Raw genomic sequence first — 18,483 nt, forward strand, 5'->3', positions numbered from 1 at the left:
GACCCTGAGGGACATGGTCTCCCTCTCTTCTGCTCAAAATATCAGGCCGTCTCTCTCTCTCTCTCCCTCTCTCCTTCTCTCTCTCCCTCCCTTTCTTTCTCTCTCCCGCCGGCCCTCCCCCAAACCCACCTTCACGCATCCGCGCGCATAACCCGGCTGTTACTTGGCAACCTGTTCCCAAGTAAGCAGCACCTCGTTGCCATGTCGACACAACGCACACATGTGGAAACGTTTTTTTTCTCCCCCTCTTTCCTTCTTTTTTTTTTTAAATCTCCTCCACTCCCCCCCCGAGCGTCAGGGAAAAGCGCGGAAGTGTTTTCTGGCCTCCCGGCTTTGATCCCCACCCGCTTTTGGGAATCCGCGGTCGAACTGCGCGCTCATGGTTTATGCCGTCTAACCCTCCAAGCTTCCTGCGAAGCCACATCCGAGCCCTGCGTGCAACCGTCCGCCATCTTGCTCCCATTAGACAGCCGACATGTGCAGAGGGCTGGAACGAGCCACGGGAAAAAGAAAACAAACAAAAAACAAAACGAGGTTTCGTGAGGCCAAAACACGGGTGGAGTTACTACATGGATCTGAGCCAATCATTGCATCTTTTGCCCCCGAGCGATCCAAAGCGATCAGCGATTGACGTGTCGTTGCAGCTCGACATTGTCACGTGGTTCATGAGACCTCCCCTGTTTATCGTCACAAGCTGGAACCCGCTGCAGCATAACACCTTCGTTTCAGGACTACCAAAAATGAATGACTCACACGTCGCTCACGGCAACGCGCCATCAGCGGCGCCAGAGCCGAAGCACACGTCACAAATCGTACGCACATCGACGCGCTCGGTTTAAGGCGTACTGACTGCCGGCGTGTTGTTCACAGATCTCCGCACGCAGACCTGTAGTGAGGTGCCTGCTGGAATCGAGGCTCCAGCGGGGGGGGGGGGGGGAACGGACGCCGCTGTCGGGACGGTCTCCCACGGTTACCATCATCGGCCCTGTGGACTGTGACACAAATTCTTCCCGCCCTTTTCCAAAGACACGGGTCAGCCGCCGGCATCTCTTCTTCTCCTCCTCTCCAACTTTCCTTCTCTTCTATCGATTTAGGAGCCCTCTCCTTCAGCCCGTCTTTGGAGGACCGTTTTAGAGTAGCCCCACCCCCCCCCCCCCCCCCAAAAAAAAAAAAAGACTGGTAAGTTCTGTGGCAGTTGTCATGGCAACCCGATTGATTCCATATCGAATTAGATGTTCTCTCTCTCTCTCTCTCGCTCTCTCTCTCTCTCTCCTGTCCTCTCTCTCTCCCCCCTTCCAGTCTGTGTCTTGAATTCTACTTTGTGGCATAAATTATTCAGCTCTTTTAGGGCAGCCACAGTCGGTGAAGAAAAAAAGAAAAAGAAAAAAGAAAAAACGCAGAGCTCCGGCAGGGCCAACCAAACTCAGGAACTAAAGCCATAAAAACACAAGTTGGAGGGGCTGGACTGGGGACGGTGGGGAGGGGGGGAGACACAGACACAAAGCAGGCCATCCAGCCTCTGTAGGCAGGCCGACTCAGGCTTCGGGATGGGGGGGTGGTGGGGGGGGGGGAGGGGGGGGTGAGGGCGGGGTCCACCGCGGCTTCAGGCCCGTTATTTATCGGCGGCCAAACGGGAAGTGACATCGCCGCGCCGCGGAGAGCGCTATGAAATAAATACGTTTTCCAGCGGCGTGTAAATCATTAATGTCCAATCACCGGCCGCGAAAATCCATCATGGAGAGGTAATGCGTTTCGCGGGGCGATGGGGACGGGACAGGGGGGTGGAGATGGGGGGGGGGGGGGAGGAGGGAGGCGTCCCGGGTAGCAGCGAGATTGAGAGCGGCTGGCCTCCTCGGAGTCTACCGCACCAATGCGCTGACCCCATTTTCCCATTTTAATTAGTTTGTCTGAAGCGTTCAGCTCACAGTCAATGGAAAGAACCGCATCCCCCAGCAGCACACACTGCAAAATAATACATTTTTTTTTTTTTTTTTAACGACCAAAAACCCTGTCCCTGTTCGGCGGCAGCGGGGAACTAAATCACTGACGCACACCACGAGGACGGAGGAAGCCGCGCTCCCGGGCGAAACCGGAACGGCGTTCCGAAATTAGCATCGCTCAAAAAGCGCGAAAGGACACCGTGAGCCGCCGATACGCGAGCCGCTGATATACAGCCCCCCCCCCGCGCGCCGGCGACTCGATCGCGCGGATGCGGGCGCGATAGGTCATCCGTGGCTGCAGGGCGGCGCCGACTTTCAGGGTAACCTACTCGAATTTACGGCCGCGCACCGACTGGGGGGGGGGGTGGTGGTGGGGGGGTCGGGTGGAAGATGGACTTTCCATCTGAATGTCAGATCGTTACAGAGGAGCCAAAAGCAACAAGGGAGAGAGAGAGAGAGAGAGAGAGAGAGAGAGGGGAAAAACAAATAGTCATTACCGAGACCAAAGTGGTGTTAAATCGCTGATGTCATGCAGAGGCAGCTCAACGTTTAATGTCGTCTCTTTGGGAATTACATCACTGCCTCTCTGGGCTTGTCCTTCTAACAGCCCCCCTCCCCTCCCTCCCCCCAAACCACCCCTCCTCCCGCTCCCAGTCTCTCTCTATGCCAGGAATCTCTTACAAGATGTCAACAAGCCAACCGGCTAGAAAAAGGGCGGGGGCCCTTCTCCAGAGTCCAGACCTGGGCAGTCCAACCCCATCCGAAAAGGGCCATCGTGTGTGTGCAGGTTTCAGGTCTGAGGGCAGCGCTACGACACGCGATTCCCACTCATCGAGGCCTTGAACCAGGTCGGCCGAATCAGCGGTCGCTAGCGCTGGGCTAAAACAAAAACCCTGCGCCCACGCCGGCCGTTTTGGGACAAGACGGGAACGTCCGCGCTCTAGAACGCACTCATAACGCCCGCGCTCCAGAACGCACTCATAACACCCGCGCTCCAGAATACGCTAACGCACAGTAAGTACACAAACAGTTGGCTGGGATTCCGCTGCATCCCATTGGCTAAGAACGGCCAAGGCGTCATTTCTCTGCCAGAACATCAGGCCAAAACGTCTCAAGATTTTTATTTTATTTTATTTTATTTTTTAAATGAAAAGGCTGAGAGAGAGAGGCTTTTGCACGCCACCAAAAACAGAACAGGAAAGAGACGAAAAGGCCTCTTTTGCTCGAAATACAATCCTCCATTTACCAGACGTGTAAAAAAAAAAATAAAAAATAAAAAAGACAATGAAGTTGGGGACTAAATTTAACCATCCCCATGCATCCATAATCAAAGAACAAAGAGGTATCAAAGAGATATGGGGCCCGGCACCTTGACCGGGGCGTGAATGTGTTTATTCAGGAGTGCAGGCCCACTGATTTATGCTGTACTGAGATGGGGGGGTGGATGGGGGGGCGGGAGACTCAAGAGGTGCGTTCGGGGGCGAACAACAAAACTCCATTAATGAACACATTAATCAGCCACGTGTCAGTTACGTCCAGACGCGCTGGACAGACGGATAAACGGCAGGCCTGGGAGGGCTCTGTTGTGAGGGTTCTCCGTCTTCCATTCCGGTCCGAGGTGTGTTTTTTTTTTTTTTTTTTAATTGAGTGGAGAGGGGAGGGGGGCGAAACATTAATACATTTACAGCTTCAAAGCTCTTCGCGTTGGATAAAGACATCAAAAGACTTTTCATATGCAAATGCGGCCCTGCACAACGTTATACTTTTATTTCATAAAAAAAAAAAAAATTAAATAAACGCAGCGGCAGACTCATCGAATTTTTTGTTTTTCGTAGTATTATGATTATTCATAACCCACACAACAGCTGAAGAGGATCCAGCAAACCGGAAAGATCAAAGTTTGCACAAATTATTCAGGAGAGGCCTGCCGGGGGGGGGGTGGGTGGGAGGGGGGGGGATTAGTCACGATTTCACAATGAGTGGTGGGATTACAGAGAGGCGGAAGAACAACAGTTTGTTTGCTGAAGTGGCGGTATCTCCCCCCCCCCTCCCCACCCCACCCCACCCCACCCCACCCCACCCGCCCGCGAGATGGGAGAGGAGGCATGAGGCAGCCCACGGGACGGACAGAAAGACGGACGGACGGACAAACAAATAAAAAGCACGCAGCCAAGTGCAGAGCAACAAGAAAGCAAAAAAACTACGAAGAGCAGAGCAACGAGAAGGCAAAGACTACTGAGAGACTAGCCTGGGGCTCACGTTCAGTCACGGTATCGGCTGGAAACCCACACAGGTTGGGTATATGCCCCAAAATAGAGTTATTGCAAACAATGAGGAGGAGCTGGGAACTGGAAGAGTCACGGGCCTCGGTGGACTTACCGTGGTTTTTCTAAGAACAATAATCAAGATTTTCTGGAATCCTATATGAGCTATGAATACAGCCCCTATATTTACATAAATAATATTTTTTCTTGATATTACATAGGGTCACGCAGAGACTGTATGCTTCTAAAAAAAAAAAAAATATGAATAACTCATAACTCGCATTGGAAAGAGAATCCATGTTTTTTTAATGTTGGATCAGAGGTGAAATGAGGGAGGACCGCGTTCACTGCCGTTGCTCCATTTCAGCCCCCCGTAAACAAAATAATTCTGCCCTCAATTCACAGCAGGGGAAAAAAATACCCAGAAGGCCATGCAGCAGTGTATTTGTGTTTACAAACACGGATCAGACTGACTCAGAGGTCTAAACAGTCCTTCGCTTTGGACCGTTTTGCAGATTTTCTGGACGTGACTTGTTTACGACGACAAGCCCAAAATAATAGAAAAATCTACAGAAACACCCCCCCCATCCCATCCCATCCCATCCCATCCCATCCCGACCCCTGAGAATTCGAGGATTTATCGACGGTGTTCTTTTCCGCGCTGGATGAAAATGAACTTGCACAATGACACCGAAGGGACAGCGCAATATAGCGGTGTGTGAGTCTGTGAGGAAATCTTATCTGAATAATTACACCCCCCCCCATCCCATCCCATCCCACACCCCGCACCCCCGGGGCCAGTAAACATCACCACGTTCCGTGGGCGTGAGAGTCCGCGGGGCTGTTTTGGAAAACCGTCCCCGTATCAACCCCTCCCTCGGTGACGGGCGGAGCCGCCGCCTCGGCCCCTCCCTCGGTGACGGGCGGTGCCCCCGCCTCGGCCCGTCTCACACACAACGCCCGGCTGCCGTTTCAAACGCAGAGCAGCAACGCGGGGGCGTTCTGCGAGAGATGACTGCCATGGCACGTCTTTTTTGTGTGTGTGTGTGTGTGTGTGTGTGCGTGCGAGAAAGGTTGCTGTCACTACTTGCAGCTGTGTCACTGTCTGCCCTTCTAAATAAACCCCCCCCCCCCCCCCCGCCCCCACCCCCGCTCCCCACACACCCTGCTGAAAAATATTAACCCTCCCTGTGAGGCGTCTCCTGGAAAGCATCATGCGAGAATGACACATACACACACAGACACACACTGAAAGGGGAACACAAATAAGCACAGGAATACACGCACTCGTGTACACACACACACACACACAGAGGGAGTCTGATGAGGAAGCCAGAAGCCCCCCGGAGCACAGGAAGACACCAACTGTCACATGACTGAATCAGGAGCGTTTCTGCAGGAAACCGAGCCCTAGGTTGCCTGTCTCACCATCCGTCTCCAATGGCAACACAGGGAGCACATGACTGGGGTTTCGGGGGAAGGGGGGGCGACTTGCTGGCCTGCAGCCTGTGACATCGACACATTTGCCCTTTCCGTGTCCCAACCCGTCGCCCTCTCACACTCCCCTTACTTGGCAGCCAACGCCCAGGGATATTTTCGGACCCCCCCCCACCCACCCACTACCACCCCCCCCCCCTCCCCAATCTACATGGGCACTAGCAATCAGGAGCCCGCTTTAGACGCATCAGCAAACAGCCAAAACACTTCACCGCCTCCCAAAGAGTAGGAAAATATAGGAGGGAACAGCTGTGGGAGTCTAATTTAACCCTCCCCCCCTCACCCCCCCCCCCCCCGAGAAGCTTCTCAGCGTCACCCAGAAGCCCCCACTCCACGTCCTGCCGTCCACACGTGCGAGGGTATTCTGGGATGCCCTCTGGGTAATTAGCGTAATAGGCAGGGTCGCGTGAGTCCAACGTCGGCTCGGATACTCGAACCCTTGCGATGACGCGACGCAGGGCTCCTCGCAATAATCTGAACCCGAAGCACAAAACCGCGCACACACACACACACACACACCCAGACACACACGCAATTAACCTAATCTCCGTCTGCACTGCTGCAGTGGAAGTGGGTTAGTAAGGAGCTTAGGCTAATTGGGCTTCCTGAGAAAGCTGCGCGCAGCTCGTTCCTGGAGGTGATTAGAGCTAAGGCAGGTTGTGCACTTGGCAAACGGGGGAAAACCTGAACCGGCAGGCTGGGCCTCCCTAACCCAACTGCTCCCTGATGCCAACCTACAGCAAAGCTCCGTCTCTCTGAGAAACCTGCTCAGACACAGAGTCCCGGAAGGTTATGAGCAACCTGGTCAACCCCATAGTACCGTAAGGTTATGAGCAACCTGGTCAACCCCATAGTACAGTAAGGTTATGAGCAACCTGGTCAACCCCATAGTACAGTAAGGTTATGAGCAACCTGGCCAACCCCATAGTACAGTAAGGTTATTATCAACCTGGTCAACCACACAGTACCATAAGGTTATGAGCAACCTGGTCAACCCCATAGTACCGTATGGTTATGAGCAACCTGGTCAACCCTATAGTACCATAAGGTTATGAGCAACCTGGTCAACCACAGAGTACCATAATATTATGAGCAGCCTCGTCAGGCTTATAGTGCAATAAGGTCACGACCTTTACAAGCAAAGGGGCGGTGTCCGGCCTCTTAAACTTCTGAGAAAACACTAAGGCTGGGTCTTCGGAAAGGTTTCCTTACATAAACCTGGACTTTCCTGGCCTGAGACAATGGCACAGCCATTTCGCATCTGAAACATCTCTAGACTGACCCCTATCGTCAGTGGTCTCCCCAAGGTCTTGTTCAAGTGTCCTCCTTGAAAGTAAAGCCCCGGTCTAAACTCCAGGTATGGGTATCTCCAAAAAGCTAAAGTGCTTAAGGGAACGACCCAGCCAGATGTTTATTTCATTTATTAACAGTGAAGCTACTTTTTTTTTTGTTACCTTCCTCGTTTCTTTATTTTAAAAATACAGCGCAAGAGTCCCAAGCGTTAGGCAATAGAGAGAGGAACGGTTGCTCATTCGCCACTGAAGTTTGTTTTCGCCACGTGGGTGTTTCCAAAAAGCAGGCGCCCACGGGGGTCGCCGAATTGTTCGACAGAAAAAAAAACAACAAACAAACCAAAAAAAAAAAAAGAAATTGGATTCAAAGGAAGAGAGGAACAGGACGTTTGCAAACAGTGGAGTGGGAGGGGATTGGGGGTGGGGGGGGGGGGGTGTATGAGAGGCTGGATTACATCACGGAGGGGGGCGCATCTTTGAGGAGGAGGTCGCCCTCGCCTCTGGCCATGTAAACAGGAAATTGAGAGAGGAGGACGGCTATGAAAGGGGGGGATCGGCCCCTTCATCAGTTCACATTCCACAGGGCGTGCGGGTGGGGGGGGGGGGGGTGGGAACAAAACACAACAAACCAAAAACGTTACCCTCCCAGACACCCCTCCACCCTGCCCGTCCTGGGACTAAGCTGTAATATTCAAGGACTTCGGACCCAACACAAAAAGCTTCAAAGTGTTCGGGGCACTTTATCCAGTTTGTGAATGCTGGGAGCATCGCTGCAGTGCCCCCCCCACCCCACACCCCCTCGCTATGCCAGAAATGTAAAACATTCTCTAAACGAGCCTCGCTCTTTCCAATTCCTTTGAGTGTTTTCCACTAATGCAGAGAGTTTGGGGGTGGGGGGGGGGGGCAGTGAGTGTGAGTGTGTGTGTGTGGAGGGGGGGGGTGCTAAAAGCCTTCAGGAACACTGGAATCCCACAAATATTCTCATGATGCATGTGCATTAACTCCCCCATGCTAAAAATAAGCAAGGCTAAAGGGGATTGGGGGGGGCGCACTTGTATACATTTCACCAGCAGAAGAAAAAAAAAACAACAACAACAAAAGAAGAAAGAAAGAAATGGAAGGCTTGTTTCCTCTCCATTATAACTACATCGGGCCCGTCTATTATTGCACTTTCCATGAGAACTTGTGCTCTCTCTCTCTCTCTCTCCCTCTCTCTCTCCCTCTCTCTCTCTCTCGGCGACTGTACATGCCTCCGTCATTAATCATCCTTCCTTCCTCCCGCCCGCCCGTCGGCCGAAGAGATGATCCTGCGCGGCGTTTCCATGACAAACAGCCGCCTGTGCCAGAAAAGCTCCTTTCGTTTCCATTTCCCACAATGCCCCCCTGTTCGGCTGGGCCGGCGCGGCGAGAGAGAGAGAGAGAGAGAGGCGAGAGAGAGAGAGAGAGGCGAGAGAGGCGAGAGAGAGAGAGAGAGAGGCGAGCGAGAGAGAGAGAGAGAGAGAGAGGCCCTCTGATGACAGCGGGCGCATTCATCTGTTTACAATCAGCCATTCACCGGGGCTACGCCTCTCCGGTTAGTCAGGTCCGGCCGCTTCCACGGTAACCGCGGTGAAAAGGAAAGCAGGAGTTCCGCGGCTAACGGCTAACGACCGTGAAGCGCCTCCCGTCGCACCGCTTTCTCCTTCCTTTCCAAGCCACTCTTCTTTTCTTTTTTTTTTAAAGAGAGACGACTACTGCATACTAAAATAAATGTGTACCGCAACAACCACCCAACCAGGATGGGAAGTTATTTGCAATCACATGCACAGAATATTAACTATTTAGCTAATTAAAACACATCACCCACCCCAAAAAAAAAAGCCCAGATTCAGATTAACTGAAAATCATAGACGTGGGGGAAAATTTAGGAAATGAACGCCAACTTAGACGGGGCCATTTGCGGTCGTGCCTGAACGCACTGCCTCAAAGTGGCCGTCTCCAAGTCAGTGGCATCCATTTTGTTTTCATGTGGAAGGGGGCAGGAGGGGAGGGTGGGAGTCGCTGAAAAGCAAGGTGTGTTTATCTTTAAATCGCACAAACATGCTACCCTGCAAGTACAGGCAGACCAACACCCCCCCCACCCCCACCCAACTCCCAGAGCTGCCCCCCCCCTCCACCCCCCATTGCTGGTAGTGAGCTATTTACAGTGGCCTGTCAGTAACCCGCTCTGAATGGAAATAACAACAGGTCTGGAAAAGAGAGAAATGGCAGCTTCCTCTTTCCTCCTGTGTGCCAAAAGTTGAACGCTGAGGGAGGCTCCTCCCCCCACCCCACCCAAACCCTGTCCTATTTGGGTATGTGACAGAAGCACTGTGGGCCCCCCTCCCCCCCCAGACCTCGTGGTAATCCCCTCCGAAATGCCCCCCGTGGCTGGGTTTCGCTCCGGTTCGCCGCGGGGGGGCCTACAGTACGCAGAGCCGTCCTGCCCCGTCGCCCGCTTTCAAAAAGAGCCAATCACCACAACGCTCTGCCTGCGGGACAGGAAGGCCACTTCTTGAAAAACAGACCGCCGTTTTTAACCCCCGCCCCACACCCCCACCCCCTGCACCCAAACGCCGCAGTCCACATTTCCCAGCATTCTGGTTCTTTAAACCCCATTGGTATGCCACACTTTTTTTTTTTTTTTTTACATCCTGGGTAAATTAAACAGTTCTGATTGCTTAGCAAAAGAACAAACAAATAAAATGTATTTCATCATCACTTGTGCCATAAAAAGCCAAAGCCCTTGGTCAATAAGAAAAAAAATGCCTCTGTCGAAATACGGTTTGACCGCTTTACCAGTCATGGAAAACACATGTCCAGGCCTACTTCTGTTCTTCTGCTTTGTTTTTTTTTTCCCTCTTTGTCTTTCTTTCATCATTTACGGTATTTGGATGTTGCATGTGTGCAGAACCGAAAGAAAGCAAAACAGACCTGAAAAATAGAGAAGCGCGATCAAAGGTTTGGGCGTGTTTGTTTTTAGTTTTTTTTTTTTTTTTGGTTTGTTTTGATTTGAGACAGACTCCAACTCCTGGACCAGGTAAAGCCACCAGCAGGGAGCTTAAACAAAGGGTCTAACCGAACGGCAAGCCACCAGGAGTGACATCACAGGGGCCAAGAACAAGCAGCAGAGAAAAACCACAGCACAGATTTACTACACCGACAGGATTTATAGCCTGTTCCACATTCAAGGGACAGCTTCGGTTTGTGTGTCTGTGAGGGGAGGGTGTGTGTGTGGGGTGGGGTGGGTTATTTTTGTGTCCTCCTTGATTTTGAGAGGGGGGAAATGGGTCATCTGTGAGATGGGTAGCATGTGAGCACGTACAAGGCAGCGTTTATTTTTAGAACATCCATGAGCTTTTTTTATGTCTTTTTGCTACTGTGAAAGACACTGGACCGGGGGGGGTACGTAAATCTCAGTGCAGCCGCAATTATTTATTGGTGTTATTATTTCTGCTTTGACTCATTTGTGTGCGCGAGCGTGCGTACGCCTGCGTTTTATGTCCGTCCTTCCCCACCCCGGACTGAGGCGACAGTGGCGGGCGAATTTCCTCTGGGACGGGCAGAAGGAGAGAGAGAGAGAAGCCTTTGTACCCCTGGCACCCGAGTCTGTCCCTGGCAGCCAGGCGGCAGCCAATCCAGGGGTGACTGGAATAACGATCGCTGCCCAAGTGCGCCGGCGATGCCCCCCGGGCCGGTTCTCGCTCGTTTCATCTCTGCCCCCCCGCCCCGGCGGCCATTTTCAAAGCGCACCGTCCCGAATCCCCCCGAACTCCGTTCGAGCTTCAGATCAGCGGTCTTCGGGGGCACGGCGCTGAGCCAGCGTGACGTTCGAAGGCCCGTGCACCTGCGCTCCTCTCAACGCCAGGCAGCGGAGCGAGCGAGTGGCAGAGAAAGGCGCTTTTTAAAAAAACTGCATTTCGTTCCCGGTTCTTCAAAGCGTTTTTACTACAAACACAAGCATCAGCACAAGCTGAACCGATTTCAGCGCTGAGATTGAATCGCTGCTTGACGCACACTTAAGACGCCTTGAGTCGAGCATCACGACAGTGAACACCAGACGTACACAACTAGAGGACGACTGACTCGTGTTGCGGAGCTGGGGGGGTATTTCAGGTCTTTGTAAAAACATTTTTTTTTAACCACACAGGCAAATGCTGTTGGAAGCCATTTCACTTAATTCCAATATTAGACGTTAGAACACATTGTCAGACATTGTGTTCTCACAAACAATTCAAACAGTGAGATTAACCCTTTTTTATTTTTTGTTTCAAGTCAGTGTTCTAGAACTCCATTGCTTTCATTTACCTGTAGCGATTGCTACATCAGCACCCAAATGTTCACAGTTATGTACATTCTAATCACATTTGTGATCTCAAACCTTAACGGGTTAAAGGGGTTCAAAAGCCCCAAAGTCCCAGAGCCACCGAGTTTTTTTTTTTTTTTTTTTTTGTTCTGGCAGCGCTGTTGTTCATTGTTCGTATCCATGGCGTCAAATCCGTGCAGGAGATATTCCCGTCAGGCAGCAGTGTGACAACAAACATAGCTCACACGGGAGCCGCTAATGGAAAAGGACCGATAATTTACAGCCTACTCTGAGAGAAAATTCCGGTCCTGCTCCGTCAGCTTCCAAAACACTTCTGCCTCCATGCTTCTCTCGTCCTTCTTAATTTACCCTCTTGTTCCTACTGTAAATGGCGCGGCCTGAATCGGCTTGTTGTTCGCAGGGGATTCTGCACAACTTGGCGTGCGAAGCGCCGCGTTTCCCGGAGCAACAGCTACCCCTGTTGAAAACACCATGCCTGATCACCTCGCGGCTTTCTGTCGAGATGTTTTACAGGCACAGTCGGATTTTCATCCGTTCGCCCGGGTGAAATATGACCAGTTTATTGGGACTCCTGACGCTCACATTCTCGTTCAGCCACGACGGTCCCGTGCATATTTTTCCCATCTATGGATGCACGTTCTGCCACAAAATGAGCTGCACCAATTTTCCGCGCAGTGCGCAGTTAGGTCATCATCATTCCAAAAACGTTTATGGTTACTCCCAAAATCACCTTCTGAATACCACGCTATTGCGTAAGGGTTGACAGCACACTCACTCGTTATTCGCAATATTATTTGTAAATTATGCTCGCCATGTGGTCAAAGTGTTATTTAAGTCTTAGAATTGCTTAGGCAGACAGGAGCTCATCACTAGTAAAGTAGCCACCGGCAAATGTACACCATAATTGTATAATGTGAATGCTGCGACCACAGATTTTGGCCCGTTGATCCCATGTGAGGTAATTTGCGAATAATATCAATAAGGAATAACTCAACAAAACGAAGTTATTATTTTCATTATTATTACACTAAAATTATAGCGTCCTTGTTATAGCAGATTTGGTGATTAACTCCATTGTTAAAACCTTTGTCTTAATCAGTAAAAACTGCATTATAGTGGTACGATTTTAAAGAATCTTAAGTTACAGATCTGCATAGATTGATAGAACCTCCAGCCCACACAGCTTTGAAGATGAGCACCCATCAAACCAAATACCGCTGGCAAGGAACACAGATGTCGCACTACTGCCCCCTAGAGGAGAATAAGTATGAAGCCTCCCTGAAGCCTATATGAAATCTTTATGATGTGCATATATTTGCTTTTTAAACACTGCCAACAATGTTGATCTAGTATATCCATCAGTTGCACTGTAGTAGCCCATTTGCTGTACATTTCTAATGAAACTTCACCTGATCGTATTTACAGAGCTGTATAGACAAAAGTAGGGGTTTGAAAAATATGTGGAGGGAAATTTCATTGAAAACATGGACGAGGGTAAATTAAGAGTGGGGGCGGGGGTTTGAATGTTGACAAGGCATTCCAAATATGGAAGGAGGCACTTATTTTTGTAGTTACAATATTTGCAAGTTGTGGATTAATAACTCAGAGGAATATTATAATGAAACCGTTCAAAAAGAATACAATAATAAATAAATAAATAAATAAATAAATAAACATTTCGACTTAGGCTAATAAGTGAACGTTCACTAGAACAGCCAAGTAGTTAGTAATCATAGCAATCGTCGTAGATGCTTATTGTGCAGACATTTGTAGAGGTCATGTGATTAAAGCTCTACTTAAATCGGTCATGAACGGAATCAAAGCCAACTGTAACCAGGAAGTTGTGACAGCTTGTTCATCGCCATGGGACCTCAGAAGAACACCAGCTGGGTGTAAAACCGGAAGCATGTAGCGGTCGTTTTTTTTTTACAGCAGCAACAGCCCCGGAAGTTCTCAGTTCCCTAAACTGGCTGCGTCAGGCACTGCAAGGTCAAACAGGCCGCCCAATGTTACGAGCGATCTCAAGATATTAAAATGGGACCTTAGGTCCCTTCGCTGATTTCATACTCAAATGCCATTTTAACACAGTAGCTTCTTTTCTATATACTCGCAAAATGGATGGGGCTGCACGGCTCCCCACGCGCACAGCAAAAAATAAACAAACAGACAATTCAAAAAACAACGTTCTGCTAACCCAGTCTATATTACTTCAACAAACTTAAGAAAAGGAAGAAACCATTTAGGTGTCAGTACCTGCTCTTCAGGGTACCGGATCCAGGACCTTGTCCAGTTCTGGCGGGTTTGCTGTGCTAGGTTTCCAAAAGGCAGGGCGGGCCTCACTGTTGCATCATGGGAGGGTCTGGTTCTGAAATACAGAAGATGAATTTTATAAAACTGCAAAATGCAGAAAAAATTGAATTTTCAAAAACAGCAACAAGAAAACCCAATAATAATAAATCGGGCAAGCAAGGTCTCTTCCACATGGTTAACTGCAAAACACAGCCATACAATAACCTTGTGGGAGCAACCTGCCAATTAAAAAAATATACAAATTATTGGAAAAGGAAGATATGCAATATTAGATGTAAAATATTTTATTTTTAGCCAACACTGCAAATTGCTCATTTGTGAATTTGCCTGTGCCTCAATCACAGCGATTTCAACGTTTTGTTTTCGTTTTTTTTTTTTTTTGCATTAGTCCAGCGACGTGGGCGTGGCCAGGGAGACGCCACGCCTTGCTGATGTGGCGCCGCAGTTCGCCATTTCCTTTCTGACGACCTCGTCTGGGGCCCTGAAAAGGCCGCTCTGTGTTTCGGCGAAGGACAGCTGGGGGGAGGGGGGGGGGAGAGGGAGGAGTGCCCCAGGACCAGGACGTTAAATCACCAAGAAGGCAAGTGTCCATGGTGAGGAGGGGGGGGGCTGGCACAGGCTGCACTCTCTCCTTCCAGACAGAATACCAGTGATGGGTGCGACCTGACCCAGCCAAGCCCGGATGTGGCACAGAGCCCTGTCTCCCTCCCCCTGTCCCCCAGCGCCCCCCCCACCCCCTCCTCACTCTGACCAGCCTGGGCTGGAGCTGGAGCCTGACAACACACCCCCCCCCCCAATACCCCTCCCGGAAAAGAAGTCGTAATCCCAGTAAAACAGCTCCGGAATGGGAAAACCCCAAAAAACACACAGAAAGTACCCCAGTTCTGTCCGTCCGTCCGTCTGTCCATATTCACGTTGTTATTCCATCCAACATTTCTGGGCTCTGGTTCAGCTTCTTTTCATATTTTATTCCGATTGTAGGGAGGGTGAGGGAAAAAAAAAGAAAAAAAAAAAAGACTTGAGTTCCTGTCTCCTGGTGGACCTCAACACCAGACAGAGCCTGCCAAGTCTCATAAAATAACAGCTGCAGAGGATAGGGGAGGGGGGCGGGGGGTATAAATAATTACACCGTCTTCCGGGGGGGGGGGGTTGGGGGCAGCCCCGACCCCAAACTCTGCGAATGGCCTTGTACGATTTATGCTCCAAGCCTGCACTATTACAGACATCATTTGCGGATAGAGGCCCCCCCTCCCCCCCCCAAACACCTTGTGCTTGTCTCCCTTGTGTGCAAAAGGGGGGGGGAGAGAGAGAGAGAGAGAGACGGAGAGTGTGGGGAAAGAGAGAGAGACAGGCTGAGTATAAGGGGAAATCTGTTTCAACAACAGACTCCTCTGCTTCAGAACCGCTGCCTCGCTAAAAGTCTGTGGGTAATCTGCCTTGCATTTTTGGGGGGGGGGGGGGCTAGCCATGTCATCATTGCCATGGCGTCCTTAATGAGCGGTGGCCATGGTGACGGAGCCCGCTGCTGTAAAGGAAGATAAGGCGTGGATAATTACGGCGGGCCGCAGACGCGAGTCACCGCGCCGGCAACAGTTGCCGTGCTGAGTCAGCGGCCTTGGCGATCGCAGGGCCGCGGAGCTTGAAAGGGCCAGCCGCGGTTGTCTCAGCGCGGGGTTATGCTAACGACCCCCCCCCCCACGGGGAACGTTGTGCGTCACTGCTGAACGGCTACAGATTATTCCCCAGTGTGCAGCTCTTACATGACAGCCCAATGTACGAGGAGCTAAGTGGTGTGCCTCAGGATAGATGTCTTGTTGTTGTGAGGGGTGGAGGGTGGATGGGTACAAATTCAGGTACCCCCAAGAGGGCCACACTCTCACTACTAAGAGCCTTCAACTGTCAGTCTGTAAACAAGGGCAGGAGAACAGGCCTTCCTGCAGATCCTGTGTGTGGAGATTAGGGGGTCTGGTGACAGCATTGCCAACTCAAGTTGACTGACCTAATCCTTTTTTTTTTTTTTTTTTGGTTTTGCCAGGTTTACGTATTTTTCCCCACAATGAAGAAGAATCCACATATCACCAGGTCTGGCTCTGCCCGAAAAAAAGCCCACCCCTGGTCTTGGAGTACTGTACGGCCTGCTGGTGTTTGCTGACCCTCTGCACGTAACCCATCAATTACAGAGATTGATTTACACCGTCAATTCATCTCACCTTGCTGATTTTAAGGCAAATTATTAAAAGAAGAACCTCAGCAGACCCTGGGCTGAGGACCACTAGGGCACAGAAAGCCATGGATCGGCATCCACATCGTTAAAAACAAGGGCACCGTTCTTCTGTTAGGGTCAGCCAACGGTTCCCCCCCCCACCAGTGGTGAAGTCATTTGGCTTAGCACGAGGGCTGCATGGTTTCCTCGAAACACGATATACGAGACTGGGGTGGGGGGGGGGGTTTGATATGAGAGTGGAAAAGCTGTGGAGGAGGAAAAAAAAAAAAAAAAAACAAGGCCCAAAGGATTTGGTCACACCCTCGACCAAACGTATCTCCATTCCGGCGAGCCTCCCGAACCTTCGGCTCGTCTTATCGTGGAGTTTGGAAGCCAGGGGAATGCCGGCCGGCCGGCTGCGGTTTCTCAAACGCAAATTCCAGGAACTCTCGGTAATGTCTGGTCGCAGAGAGACGGGGGACAGACTTGAATAAGCTCACCGGTCTGTGCTCACCAACCGCCCCCGCGCCCCGCCGCCCGCCCGGCCTCTTTTCACAGTCAGCTGTGCTTCACCACAGTCCTGATGAGAGAACCAGCAGGGCCTGGTGGATAATTCACACACCACACACACACTCCGTGCATACACACACACGTACACGCATGCATGCATGTACACACATACGCAGGCATGTAAGCGTGTACGTGAGTGTGTGCGCGCGCACGCAAGTGCATGCATGTGTGTGTGTGTGTGTGTGTGTGTGTGTGAATTATCCACCAGGCCCTGCTGGCTCTCTCAACAGGGTGGCAGTGAAACAGTGTCTATTACAAACATGCACAGAGTAAGTAAACTTTCCCTTTAACAAGAGTACATGAGACGTGCAAAGCAGTCAGGTGAGTTTGAGCATGCTCACGTCATGTCCGTGTTTAGTGTGAAGTCACAGATGAATGTTAAAACATTCTCAAGGCCCGTTTATTTTCACAGACAAGGCTCTCGTGCATTGGGGAATTCACCACCGATCAAAGTAAGAGGAATCTGGTCTGGTGCGCAACGATCTGCAGTTCAGTTGCGCCGTGCGTGCGCACAAATGTCCTTCCAGGGTTTAGCCCGTTACCTTACAGTCTCGCTGACTGAGGGGTGAAAGGTGGAAGGGTAAACTCTGAAGATTCTTGTCTTAAGATACAGAACATCTGAAATTCACTCCTGTAGCGATGGAGAAATGCACATTTCACTTCATACATAAGCAACTGAGGCAGCGTGTAGCTCGGTATTTCTTTGTATCTTTTTGCCTACCTGATTTTCGTGCACTCCTTTGCAACTTATCGATAGATGCTGTACGGGCTGTGATTTAGTCAAACTACCCAGTATTCCTCGGACAGCGGCGGAAAAAGCGAAAACCTTCGAGCCCTGGTCGGCCCAGTGTTTCTAAAACTGTTGACACCGTTCAGTTCCAGGGGGAAAACACAGAACAGGAGCATTTGGAGGGCCGTTAGTCTAGTTTTATTTATTAAATATGTAACGGCATCACGCCTGTTTGGCCATCACACACAGCCGAGCCAGAAACAGCGGCGGCAAATCAATGTATCGACACGCCCATCACCTGCTCTTACGTCAGCGCATGAATGCACGGGTGGTTATTTTGCGCAGAGCAACAGACATATTCTGATATTAGTCATGACTATTCACTTTGTGTGACCTTGTTGGCCAGAAACGTCTGAAGTGCTCACATAGCAAATGTTCCATAAAGTAGGCATACCGGAAAGGGAAAGGCTTGCTATGTCGCCTAGTTAAAAAATCTAATCGTGTTATTCTTCGAATTTAGGATATTCAGAAATATTTCAACAAAAATTGGCGTTAAAAATCCTCTTAGGATCCATACACGTTTTTGCCATTAATAAAAATGTTTTACTGTATTTTATTTGGCTGTTTGCCTCTGTAGTCTAGACAATTTTGCTTTTCCCTTACTGGCAATTGATATGCCTTATGTATTTAATTTTATTGGGGAGGGGGGAAATACTTCGGTAATGTTATGGTGTCTTCGCAGAGGTCACAAAAATGAATCATGGATCGCTACTGGCCCCTGGTGGCTACGCGTGATACATCCGTTTTATTATTTGTTGTTAATTTCCTCCGTTGATTTCGAAGTGAAACGTATTTTCGCCAGAATTATTCAAACAAATAACAGTATCTTTAAAAAATAAAAAAAAATTAAAATAACAGTATCTTTATAAAATGTTTTTACGCTTACGTGCAAAACGTCGTATTGATCCGATCCATTGTTTATAAATTTTAAAGGAAAATGTTTGCCCACCTTGCTTTTTTAAATAGAAATAATCCATTTCAGGAGTCCTCAGTCTTATCCTTTGTGGATGCATGCTTTCGTTCCAACCAAACACATCTGAGTCTACTAATCAACCAATAGAGTCTTTTCTAAGGACCTTGATTAGTGGAATCAGGTGTGTTACTGCTTGGTTGGACCAAAGGCCTGTACCCACATCGACTCTTTCTGGATAAGATTGAGGGTCCCTGACCTATTTCCATGAAGAAACGGAGGAACCGTGGTATAAAGGTTTGCGTACACAGGCCGCACATTCCAACCCCCTACACCATCGTACATTTTGAAGAACATTCGGG

General features: G+C 50.0%; 1 long non-coding RNA gene across 3 annotated transcripts in view; it reads right to left on the reverse strand.

The window, feature by feature from the left end:
• The window catches only part of LOC135244667 (uncharacterized), a 180,067-nt gene extending 162,625 nt beyond the window's left edge, over nt 1-17,442 (reverse strand). The window contains exons 1-3 of one of the 3 annotated variants that reach the window (XR_010327027.1): nt 17,143-17,432; nt 13,592-13,703; nt 9,871-9,945 (exon numbers count right to left, since the gene is read on the reverse strand). This is a non-coding gene — a long non-coding RNA (uncharacterized LOC135244667). Of the gene's footprint in view, nt 1-9,870; nt 9,946-13,591; nt 13,704-17,142 lie in introns of those variants that run through there. The other 2 variants (XR_010327028.1, XR_010327029.1) reach the window with 2 other exon arrangements.
• Nucleotides 17,443-18,483: the final 1,041 nt, after the last annotated feature.

Source organism: Anguilla rostrata, chromosome 2 (assembly GCF_018555375.3).
Source record: "Anguilla rostrata isolate EN2019 chromosome 2, ASM1855537v3, whole genome shotgun sequence".
NCBI classification, from domain to species: Eukaryota; Metazoa; Chordata; class Actinopteri; order Anguilliformes; family Anguillidae; genus Anguilla; species Anguilla rostrata.